Genomic DNA, 13,195 nt, shown 5'->3' with positions numbered 1-13,195 from the left:
TTCAGACCTTTATAGTGCATAAGGCTAGTGACGTAACATTGGACTACCATGTCTAATGGAAGCAGGACAGCTTTCCTGCTGCTGGTGGATTGGGAAAATTAGTATTCTCATGTTGAAATCATAAACATATTATAAAAAATAAAAAGAAAATGAGTGCATTTATGGTATCCCAGGGCAGCATGGTGACTCAGTGGTTAGCACTGCTGCCTCACAGCAATAGGGACCCAGGTTCAATCTTGGCCTTGGGCAACTGTCTGTGTGGAGTTTGCACATTCTCCCTGTGTCTGCGTGTGTTTCCTCCGGGTGCTCCGGTTTCCTCCCACAGTCCAAAGATGTGCAGGTCAGGTGAATTGGCCATGCTAAATTGCCCATAGTGTTAGATACATTAGTCAGAGGGAAATGGGTCTGGGTAGGTTACTCTTTGGAGGGTCAGTGTGGACTTGTTGGGCCGAAGGGCCAGTTTCCACACTGTCAGGAATCTAATCTAATCTAATCTTAACTACCATGGGATGCACACAATGTAAAGTTGTTTTTCATGCTCATTAACACATACTTTTTTGGTGAGGTAGCACGTGATTTAGCAATACCACCTCTGCGGTCTCTGTCACTTCATCTGTAGAATCGGAAAAAAAACTAAGCCACCAGAGTAAGGAGATTGATTGCCTAATCCAAAATAGACCTTACTTTTCCAGTTCCATTTTCACCTGCAGATAATCGTTATGATTCACTCAGCCAATGCATCAACTCACTAAAATACAAATTTTATTTTTGAAGTAAATTTTATAATGGTGAATGTTACCATGGAAACTCAACAAAATAGCTTGTTTTCTCCAATTATACTGAAAGTATTTTCAACATTGATGAATGTATGATAAAAATGTTTCCTCTCCAGTAACAGTGAGTAAAAATCAAAGATACATGATTGCTAGTTACAAGCTGCAATATAACTACAGCAATCAAATGATAACATTGGGATAATATTAGAATCAAGGCCAAAGAAGTACAGCAACTTCTGCCGTGTGGACAAGAGAAATTCTTTGATCAGTATGTACTCAATCCAACTAAAAAGGAATCGTAACTGGATCTGTTGCAGGAGAATTAGATGAGCAAGGTGGGCTCAAGCTGAAATTAAGAATCAGATCGACAATGTGATTGGTGAGGCCATGCCAGCAGGAACAGAAGGACCATTGTTTCTTAAACTGGCAGGAATGGATGTGTATAGATGTTCCGGTACAAGGTGTACCCGGAAATAGTTAGGGCATGTCAGAAAGGCATGGTCACGGTGACTTCAATATGCAGTTGGATTGGATGAATAATGTTGCCAATGGATCCAAAGAAAGGGAATGCTTACAGGATGGCTTTTTGGATCAGCTGGTGATGGAGCCCACAAGAGAGCAGGTTCTTCTGGACTTGGTGCTATACAATGCGCCAGACTTTATAAGAAAATCTTAAAGTAAGGGAACACTTAGGAGGCAGCGATCATAATATGGTAGAGTTCAGTCTGCAGTTTGAAAGGGAGAAGGCAAAATCAGATGTAATGGTGTTACAATTAAATCATGATAATTACAGGGGTATGAGAGAGGAACTGACAAAAGTCGACTGGAAGCAGAGCTTACCAGGGAAGACAACAGAGCAACAATGGCAGGAGTTTCTGGGCATAATTGAGGACACAGTACAGAGGTTCAAGTCAATGAAAAAGAGATTATTGGTGGGTGGGAGGGGGTGGGATTAGACAGCCATGGCTGACAAAGGAAGTCAGGAAATGTATCAAAGAAAAAGAAAGAGCCTATAAAGTGACCAAGACCACTGGGAAATCAGAAGATTGGGAAATTTACAAAAACAAACAGAGGATAACAAAGAGAGAAATAAGGAAGGCGAGGATCAAATATGAAGTTAAACTAGTCAGTAATATTAGAAATGATAGTAAAAGTTTCTTTCGATACATAAGAAACAAATGTGAGGCAAAAGTAAAATTGGGCCATTCCAAATTGATGTAGGAAGGCTAGTGCTGGAAGATAAGAAAGTAGCTGAAGAACATAATAAGTACTTTGTGCCAGTCTTCACAGTGGAAGACATGAGTAATAGCCCAACAATTAAGGAGAGTCAGGGGCAGAGTTGAGTATGGTAGCCATTACAAAAGAGAAAGTGCTAGAAAAGCTAAAAAGTCTAAAAATTGATAAATCTCCTGGCTCGGAGGGCTATACCAAAGAGTTCTGATAGAGATGGCAGGGGAAATAGCGGGTGTGTTGGTTGTGATCTTTCAAAAGTCACTGGAGTCAGGGAAAGTCCCAGATGATTGGAAAATCGCTATTGTAACCCCCTTGTTCAAGAAAGGATCAAGACAAAAGATGGAAAATTATAGGTCGATTAGCCTAAACTCAGTTGTTGGTAAAATTCTAGAATCCATCGTTAAGGATGAGGTTTCTAAATTCTTGAAAGTCCAGGGTCGGATTAAAACAAGTCAGCATGGATTTCGTAAGGGGAGGTTGTGCCTGACAAACCCGTTAGAATTCTTTGAAGGAGTAACAAGTAGGTTAGACAAGGGAAATCCAGTGTATGTTATCTATCTAGACTTTCAAAAGGCCTTTGATAAGGTGTCTCATGGGAGGCTGCTGAGCAAGGTGAGGGCCCATGGTGTTTGAGGTGAGCTACTGGCATGGATTGAGGATTGGCTGTCTGACAGAAGGCAGAGAGTTGTGAAAAAAGGCTCTTTTCAGAATGGCAGCTAGTGACTAGTGATGTCCCGCAGGGTTCAGTATTGGGGCCACAGCTGTTGACTTTATATATTAATGATCTGGATAAAGGGACTGAGGGCATTCTGGTAAAGTTTGCTGATGATAAGAAGTTAGGTAGACAGGCAGGCAGTACTGAGGAGGTTGGGAGGCTGCAGAAAGATTTAGACACTTTAGGAGAGTGGTCCAGGAAATAGATGATGAAATTCAACGTGAGCAAATGTGAGGTCTTGCACTTTGGAAAAAAGAATGCAGGCATGGACTATTTTCTAAACAGTGAAAAAATTCATAAAACCAAAGTACAAGGGAATCTGTGAGTCCTAGTCCAGGATTCCCTAAAGGTTAACTTGAAGGTTGAGTCTGTGATTAAGTAAGCGAATATAATGTTGTCATTTATCTCAAGAGGGCTGGGAAATAAAAACATCGATGTGTTTTTGAGACTTTATAAAGCTCTAGTTAGCGGCCCCATTTAGAATATGTGTCCAGTTTTGGGCCCCACACTTCAGGAAGGACATACTGGCATTGGAGTGTATCTAGTGGAGATTCACACATGGATGATCCTTGGAATGGTAGGCCTAACATACGATGAATAGCTCAGGATCCTGAGATTGTATTCATTAGAGCTTAGAAGGTTGAGGGGAGATCTAATACAAACTGACAAGATAATGCATGGCTTAGAAAAGGTGGATGCTGGGGAATTGTTTCCATTAGGCAGGGAGACTAGGACCTGTGACCGCAGCCTTAGAATTAGAGTGGGTCAATTTAGAACAGAAATGAAGAGACATTTATTCAGCCAGTGGTGGGCCTGTGGAATTCGTTGCCATGGAGTGCAGTAGAGGCCGGGACATTAAATGCCTTCAAGGTAGAGATTGATAAATTCTTGATTTCGCAAGGAATTAAGGGCTTTGGGACAATGCAGATAAGTGGAGTTGAAATGTCCATCAGCCATGATTAAAAGATAGAGTGGACCTGAAAGGCCAAATGGCCTTACTTCCACTCCTATGTCTGATGGTCTTATGGTATAGGTGCCCTTTTTGAAGGTGCCCCTTATCCCTTCCCAAGAAGTTGGTACCACCCCCTTCTAACCTACCACCCATAGAACAAAATCCACACCCAATCATCCCGTCTAAAAGTGATGAAACCAAACCACCTCAAAACCCCTAGATTTACTTTCATTTGGATTCTGCAAGATCTCCTGCATGGGCCTGCCAGGAATCCCAGCAGAACCCACAACAGACCTCTCACAGGGCTTGGCTTGCTGGAGATGCTGGCTTGTAATGAGGGGCTAGGTTCCACTCAGAGTTCAGAATTGAGAGTGTGGTGCTGGAAAAGCACAGCAGGTCAGGCAGCATTCAAAGAGCAGGAGAGTGGACGTTTTGGGCAAAGCCCTTCGGAGCTCAGTTATGCCACCCACATATATTCTAGCTGTCGGACAGACATCTAACCAGTCAGGCAGCTCACTGCTGACATTTCTTTCAGTGGAGGGTTGGGAACTGAGCTGCCTGGCTGTCCAGTCCCAAACCCACCTCTGCCCCACCCCACAATCAAAGTGCTGTCATCTAACTCAATACAATAATGATGACTTCTGTGCATTACACTGGCATTGACATGATTTAATGTAGGTTTATTTCACAATTTTATTCTTGCATGAAATCTGTTCTTCAATAGCAAAGCCAGCATTTGATTCCCTTGTTTGAATGGTTTGCTGAGCAAATTCAGAGGGTAATTAAGAGTGAACCATATTATTGTGGATCTGGCATATTCTGTAGACCAGATCAAGTAGGGATGGTTTTTTATGATAGTTTCATAACCAGCTTTTATTTCTAATTTTTAATGTTATCTCCCAGAGCTTGATTTACCTGCTTTGTTGCTATTCAGTATGTTTTGTTGGAATAAAGACACACAAGGCTGCCAATTTCCAAAACAAAATTGATCGAAATCTAAAAATCAGGTTGCACAACGATTTCAAGTTCCTGTGTATAATCTGAGGAATTTCACAATTATGAAGCAAATGAAAAGAATACCTTCCCTCAGTTCATCTGACATCACATACCTTGTATAAAAATGGTTAGCATACCAGAATAAAAGGGTTCCATTGAGATTATCAAACAATAGCTATGCTTAGAATAACAAGATAGTGATTGCATTTGACTAACTGGTGAAGAAATATACCCAAGTGACTCATTGTAAGGCCTTGACATTACTCTGCAAGACATTTGAATTGAGCTTTCAGGCCTGGATTTTTTGCCACAATGGAAAGCCGCAGGTAAACGCAAAACAATTTAGTTATTTCTCCCAATTTTTCCTCCCAATTGCCCTTCATGGCCCCTACCAGTTCTGGGGGGATGAGATCAGGGTCTGGTCAAGATTTGAGGTGGCTAATTGACCAATTGCCTCAAGAAAACTTAAGTCAGGAGTTGTGAGAGCTGGACTGCGCTTTGTGCAGTTCGGACATCATTCTCTTGGGTCTGGTCCCAGGATGAATTTGGTGTACTTCAACTCCCCTTTGGGGTGTGAAGGAATTGTTAAAAGTCAGCATACATGTGCATGAAAGATATTTCAATTAATCACTGTCAAGCTCATTAAAACTAACAGTGGACCTATAAAAATCAACCATGGAAATGGCCCAAAGCACCTGTATAAGGAACTAAGAAGAGGAACTGTTAAAAATGATTGATTTAACTTGTTGTTGTCACATGTACCGATAGACCGTGAAAGTGTTAAGGAAGAAAAATCAGACAGAGCTATTAAAGGGAGCTAGATAGCAAGGCATTTAAAAATACTACACTTTAAATTATGGAAAAAATAAATTTTGGAGGGTTCAACAAAAAAAGTTGCTTCAAAAAAATCAGAGGCTGGAAATCAGAAACAAAAACAGAAATTAATGGAAAACCTCAGTAGGTCTGGCAGCATCTGTGGAGAGAAAGTAAAGTTAATGTTTTGTGTCCAATGACCCTTCTTCAGAACGGCTTCAAAAAATATTGCTAGCTGTTTTACTCTGTCTGTTAACATAGGCCTAAAGACTTACATTTCTGGTTTACTGCTTCATTAATGTTTCTCCAATTTCCATTATCATAGTAGAGTACCTTCCATTTCACATTTTATTGACAGGTAAAGTGAATATAGAGTCTTTGATGTGGGACAAGGAAGTAAAAGGCTTGTTGCCATAGGGGATTTAGCATTTCAATAAAATATATGTTGCTATTAGCCATAATTTGGTCAAAGGAATTCAAATATAGGAAATAGGCTCTTTCGTAGAGGACAGTGCTTTTTTTAATTATGAAGTCCTTATCAGACACTTAGAACTATATTCACCATAGCTTTATTTTATCTGCATGGGTGCTTAAATCTACTCATCATGGATATTATGACAGTTTTATGGTGAATTGTGACAATAGGTGGTGGGGAATAGACGTGAGTTAGTATGAGTTGACACTGAGTTTACATAGAGGCTGTAAAGAGCAATGAGAGTGGGGTTAGGGAAATAGTATGGCATAGGAGGAAACAACAAGCAACACAGGTTGTTTTAGGGGACATACATTGACATAGGGACATGAGGAAACATGGGAATTAGTCGCATGAATTGAAGTGGAAAGTACTTCCAGAGACTTTTTAATGGAAAAAGATTCAAAGTCACTCAAGTGTGGTCCCTTCTTAACTGAATATTTACCTAAAACATAGGAAATAGGAGCAGGAGTAGTCCATATAGTCCTTTGAGTCTGCACCATCATTCAATTTGGTTTTATTGGTCATCCGCCTCAGGACCCTAGTTCCATTATCTCCCATACCCTTTGATCCCTTTCGCCCTAAGAACTACATCTAACTGACTGACTAATTCTTTCCTTAGACTTTGCTGCATGATGTTCCAAGTTCCTTCAATGTATTGGCATGGTTCAATTGTTGTAAGTCAATCTAGGATTAACTGGTTTGGTTCTTTCCTTCATTTCTGGTGCTTGTAGGGAAATATCTGTTCAAGCACCATCTCATGAGAGGTGTATTCAACTTCATTCCTTGGACATCAGGATTTCACTCCCCAAATTTGTACTGCTGTCAAGCCAAAGAGCTACTATAATGCAAACACAAGGCTAGAATTTTCTTAGGAACATTTCTGCTTTTCCTGCCTGCACTGGAAATCTGCTAATCAATATGAATTCATTACAATTTACTGAAAGCCTTGATCTATTTGTGAAAGATTTATTTTTTGTTGTGTTTCACCATTTGAAGTTTTCAACACAGAATCCCTACAGTTTAGAAGCAGACCATTTGGCCCATTGAGTCCAACCGACTCTCCAAAGAGCATCCCACTCAGACTAACCCTCCTACCCCATCCCATAAGCCTACACCTTCCACCCCGACCTCAAATTCACCTGGACAGTCTCAGATTCCTCCCTCCCCTTCCTCGACCTTTCTATTTCTATCTCAGGCGACCGAATCAACACGGACATCTACTACAAACCAACCGACTCCCACAGCTACCTGGACTACACCTCCTCCCATCCTGCCCCCTGTAAAAACGCCATCCCATTCTCCCAATTCCTTCGACTCCGCCGCATCTGCTCCCAGGAGGACCAGTTCCAAAAACGCACATCCCAGATGGCCTCCTTCTTCAAGGACCGCAATTTCCCCCCCGACGTGGTCGACGATGCCCTCCACCGCATCTCTTCCACTTCCCGATCCTCCGCCCTTGAACCCCGCCCCTCCAACCGCCACCAGGACAGAACCCCACTGGTCCTCACCTACCACCCCACTAACCTCCATGTACAGCGCATCATCCGCCGCCATTTCCGCCACCTCCAAACGGACCCCACCACCAAGGATATATTTCCCTCCCCTCCCATATCAGCATTCCGTAAAGACCACTCCCTCCGTGACTCCCTCGTCAGATCCACACCCCCCACCAACCCAACCTCCACTCCCGGCACCTTCCCCTGCAACTGCAGGAGGTGCAAGACTTGCGCCCACACCTCCCCCCTCACCTCCCTCCAAGGCCCCAAAGGAAACTTCCATATCCGCCACAGATTCACCTGTACCTCCACACATATCATCTATTGCATCCTTTGCACCCGATGTGGCCTCCTCTATATTGGGAAGACAGGCCGCCTACTTGTGGAGCGTTTCAGAGAACACCTCTGGGACACCCGGACCAACCAACCCAACCACCCTGTAGCTCAACATTTCAATTCCCCCTCCCACTCCACCAAGGATATGCAGGTCTTTGGACTCCTCCATCGTCAGACCACAGCGAAACGACGGTTGGAGGAAGAACGCCCCATCTTCCGGCTAGGAACCCTCCAACCACAAGGGATGAACTCGGATTTCACCAGTTTCCTCATTTCCACTCCCCCCAGCCTGTCTCAGTCAAATCCATCAAATTCAGCACCGCCTTCCTAACCTGCAATCTTCTTCCCGACCTCTCCGCCCCCACCCCAGTCTGACCTATCACCCTCACCTTGACCTCTTTCCACCTATCACATTTCCGACGCCCCTCCCCCAAGTCCCTCCTCCCTATCTTTTATCTTGGCCTGCTGGACCAACTTCCCTCATTCCTGAAGAAGGGCTAATGCCCGAAACGTCGATTCTCCTGTTCCCTAGATGCTGCCTGACCTGCTGCGCTTTTCCAGCAACACATTTCCATCTCTGATCTCCAGCATCTGCAGACCTCACTTTCTCCTCATACATTTCCCATGGGCAATCCACCTAACCTGCAAATCTTTGGACTGTGGGTGGAAACCGGAGCACGCGGAAGAACCTACCCTAGACACAGGGAGAATGTGCAAACTCGACACAGACAATCACCTGAGGCTGGAATTGAACCTGAGTACCTGGCGTTGTGAGGCTGCACAGAGCCACTGTGCTACCCTTAAAAGAAACATATTCGCTCATTCGCTTTCTCACACAGTCCTAAGTTGTGTTATATTTTTGCATGTTTACATGTACAAATGTGTGTACACATATGCATGAGTGGACATGTGATTTTATTTTATTCATTCAACAGATATGGACATTGCTGGCTTGGTCAGCATTTATTGCCCATCTCTCCTCACCATTGAGATAGTGGGGTGAGCCACGTTCTGGAGCCACTGTAGTTCCTATAATACCATTAGGAAATGAGTTCTAAGACTTTATCCTCACCACATGAAAAGCTAGCAATATTGTTTCATGTCAGGATGGTGTGCGGTTTTGAGATTAACTTGCAGTTGGTGGCACTTCAATGCATCAGCTGCCCTTTGCCCTCACAACCGCAGGTCCCATATTTTGTTAGGGAGATGTTGCATAAGTGCAAGGCTTATTCCTCTTTCTTTGCATGCAATTGTATCCAGATGACGCTCAAACTGATTTCCTGCGACGCTGGTAGCAGCCACCATGCATTCATTCAATGCCAGTCAACCATGACTCTTCAACCGGAGAATGGTCTGTCTGTGAGTGAAAGCTTTGACGATGCTTTCACACTAATGTTCTCTCCACGTCACATTACTCCACAATTCCACAATCTATAATTTAACTGCTCTGATACTATTTTCTATGGTTGTTACTGCATTACAGCATCCTCTTGGCCAAAATCCAACATAAAAGTCACCTATTTAAACCATTTTTTTGCAACACACTGTTAAGTGCATTAGTTAGAGGAAAATGGGTGTGGGTGGGTTATTCTTCAGAGAGTCGGTGTGGACATGATGGACTTGATTGGCTGAAGGGCCAGTTTCCACATTGTAAGGAATCTAATCTAATCTAATCTAAAACCTGTATGCCAACACTTCTAACAATATGTACAGAACATAACTGGATCAATGGTGCTGGAAGAGCACAGCAATTCAGGCAGCATCGAGGAGCTTCAGCAAAATCAACGTTTCGGGCAAAAGCCCTTCATCTGCAGTCATTGTTTTTACCTCACAGAACATAACTGTTTACCCTTGCTTTCCCTTCGTGCCTGTTCTGATGGTCATATCCCAATACTGTAGGCTAGCTTCAGACTATGCCACATTGGCAGCCATAGTTTAAACACTGAATGAGGGGCAAACCACAAGGTGGAATGGCAATGGCAGAAATGTGAATGATTCTGGCCTGAGAGAGGACAATAGAGTTTGTGCTTCCAAGGTGGAGTCTTACCAATCCAAATTGGAAGACTGTCTCTTTGATCATGTGTGCCTGCAATTACATTGATGATGGTCTCATTCTGAGTGTCACCAGACATGGATTTTATGACCACAGCCTGAATTTCCACCACATCACTAAAGTGTCAGGTGGCTTTTGTTGTTAATTCAATGGAAACTGAGGTATGAGTTACCAGATTCTACACCACAGGAGAGTTGAAAAGTGCTGTAATGGCATTGGCTACCATTTTGTTGCTGAAAATGACAGACTTCAAACTCTGCACAAAACTCCATTCCAGATCAGAACCTGGCTGAATGAAGTGAGTTTGTGACATTTAAAAACAAAAGGGCAGGCGTTCTGATCTGCTGGCTGATTATATTGGGATAAAACACAAATCATTATCAAATATTATCTGTGGGAAACTAACAAATTTATACATTTTTTTTTTGATAAGTTGCCACTAAGAATTATAATTCTCAGGCAAACAATAAGTTTTAAGTAATGTTTGCGACTGTAATGTCACGACTCAGACATCCTTAGCTCAGTGGTATATCTCTACATATTGTTAATTGTCATGAACTGTTTGAGATGTATTTAAGCTTTGTGCACTTGAATAAAATATGCAGTTATTTTGGATTGGTACATGCATTGTTTGCAGTGATTCCTTATTACAGAGTGCACAGCTAAAAGGTACATTGTGTTCTCAGAACAAAAAAAGTATTGTAAAGGGAATTTTTCACAATAATCCTTTGTATTTACCTGAAAAAAAATCTACTCACTCCTGACAATTTCTTTTATTTGTTAATGTGATCTGAGTGTCACTGGCAAGACCAGCATTTATTTGTTCTCCTGCATTGTGCATTCTAATTGGTTTTTGGGAATCAGGTAACATTCACAATGATCCCTGTTGTTAGTTCCTGGAATAGCTTCACATTCTTAGCTAATTCAAATTGTATCAACAGGACAAAAATTACCATTGTATGTTAAATTGAAGGCTCTGGCACATTTTTATATTCAGACTCTGTGTAATCTTGCAGAAGGTTGCACTGGGATTCTGAATTTTTGACAGCAAAGATATGGAATATAGAGACAAGCCAAGCAAATGAAGTTAGGATACAGTCATGATCACAGCAGTGAGTGTTCTCCAGCTATTCCTAAATTAAAAAAGAGAAACAAAAATGCATGAGAGACAAGACTGTGATGCAAAAAAATGTGAATGAGCATAAAAGGTACAGTTAGTAAGTTTGCAGAAGATACCAAAATTGGAGGTGGAGTGGACAGCGAAGAGGGTTACCTCAAATTACAACAGGATCTTGACCAGATGGGCCAATGGGCCAAGAAGTGGCAGATGGAGTTTAATTCAGATAAATGCGAGGTGCTGCATTTTAGGAAAGCAAATCTTAGCAGGACTTATACACTTAATGGAGAGTGTTGCTGAACAAAGAGATCATGGAGTGCAAGTTCATAGCTCCTTGAAAGTGGAGTCGCAGCTAGATAGTATAGTGAAGAAGACGTTTGGTATGCTTTCTTTTATTGGTCAGAGCATTGAGTACAGGAGTTGGGATGTCATGGTGTGGCTGTACAGGACGTTGGTTAGGCCACTGTTGGAATATTGTGTGCAATTCTGGTCTCCTTCTTATCGGAAAGATGTTATGAAACTTGAAAGGGTTCAGAAAAGATTTACAAGGATGTTGCCAGGGTTGGAGGATTGTTGCCAGGGAAAACAACCCCAGCCTGTTCAGCCTCTCCCTGTAGCTCAGATCCTCCAACCCTGGCAACATTCTTGTAAATATTTTCTGAACCCTTTCAAGTTTCACAACATCTTTCCAAGAGGAGGGAAACCACATTTGCACGCAATATTCCAACAGTGGCCTAACCAATGTCCTGTATAGCCGCAACATGACCTCCCAACTCCTGTACTCAATACTCTGACCAATAAAGGAAAGCATACCAAGCGCCTTCTTCACTATATTTTCTACCTGCGACTCCACTTTCAAGGAGCTATGAACCTGCACTCCAAGGTCTCTTTGTTCAGCAACACTCCCTAGGACCTTACCATTAAGTGTATAAGTCCTGCTAAGATTTACTTTCCCAAAATGCAGCACCTCGCATTTATCTGTATTAAACTCTATCTGCCTCTTCTCAACCCATTGGCCCATCTGGTCCAGATCCTGTTGTAATCTGAGGTAACCCTCATCGCTGTCCACTGCACCTCCAATTTTGGTGTCTTCTGCAATCTTACTAACTGTACTTCTTATGCTCGCATCCAAATCGTTTATGTAAATGTCAAAAAGTAGAGGACCCAGCACCGATTGTTGTGGCACTCCACTGGTCACAGGCCTCCAGTCTGAAAAACAACCCTCCATCACCACTCTCTGTCTTCTTCCTTTGAACCAGTTCTGTATCCAAGTGGCTAGTTCTCCCTGTATTCCATGAGATCTAACCTTGCTAATCAGTCTCCCATGGAGGACCTTGTCGAACGCCTTACTGAAGTCCATAGAGATCACATCTACTGCTCTGCCCTCATCAATCTTCTTTGTTACTTCTTCAAAAAACTCAATCAAGTTTGTGAGACATGATTTCCCACGCACAAAGCCATGTTGACTATCCTGAATCAGTACTTGCCTTTCCAAATACATGTACATACTGTCCCTCAGGATTCCCTCCAACAACTTGCCCACCACTGTGGTCAGGCTCACCGGTCTATAGTTCCTTGGCTTGCCTTTACCGCCCTTTTTAAACAGTGGCACCACGTTTGCCAACCTCCAGTCTTCTGACACCTCACCTGTGACTATCGATGATACAAATATCTCAGCAAAGAGCCAGCAATCACTTCTCTGGCTTTCCACACCTGATCAGGTCCTGGGGATTTATCCACTTTTAACCATTTCAAGACATCCAGCACTTCCTCCTCTGTAATCTGGACATTTTGCAAGATGTCACCATCTATTTCCCTCCAGTCTATATCATCCATATCCTTTTCCACAGTAAATACTGATCCAAAATATTCATTTAGTATCTCCCCCATTTTCTGTGGCTCCACACAAAGGCTGCCTTGCTGATCTTTGAGGGGCCCTATTCTCTCCCTAGTTACCCTTTTGTCCTTAATATATTTGTAAAAGCCCTTTGGATTCTCCTCAATTCTATTTGCCAATGCTATCTCATGTCCCCTTTTTGCCTTCCTGATTTTCCTCTTAAGTATACTCCAACTTTCTTTATACTCTTCTAAGGATTCACTCGATCTATCCTGTCTATACCTAACATATGCTTCCTTCTTTTTCTTAACCAAAACCCTCAATTTCTTTTGTCATCCAGCATTCCCTATACCTACCAGCCTTCCCTTTCATCCTGACAGGAATATACTTTCTCTG

The sequence above is a fragment of the Chiloscyllium plagiosum genome, unplaced genomic scaffold (assembly GCF_037043375.1).
Source record: "Chiloscyllium plagiosum isolate Xiang-an unplaced genomic scaffold, Cpla_swu_hap1 HiC_scaffold_6, whole genome shotgun sequence".
Taxonomy (NCBI): Eukaryota; Metazoa; Chordata; class Chondrichthyes; order Orectolobiformes; family Hemiscylliidae; genus Chiloscyllium; species Chiloscyllium plagiosum.
This window is presented reverse-complemented; position numbering follows the sequence as displayed.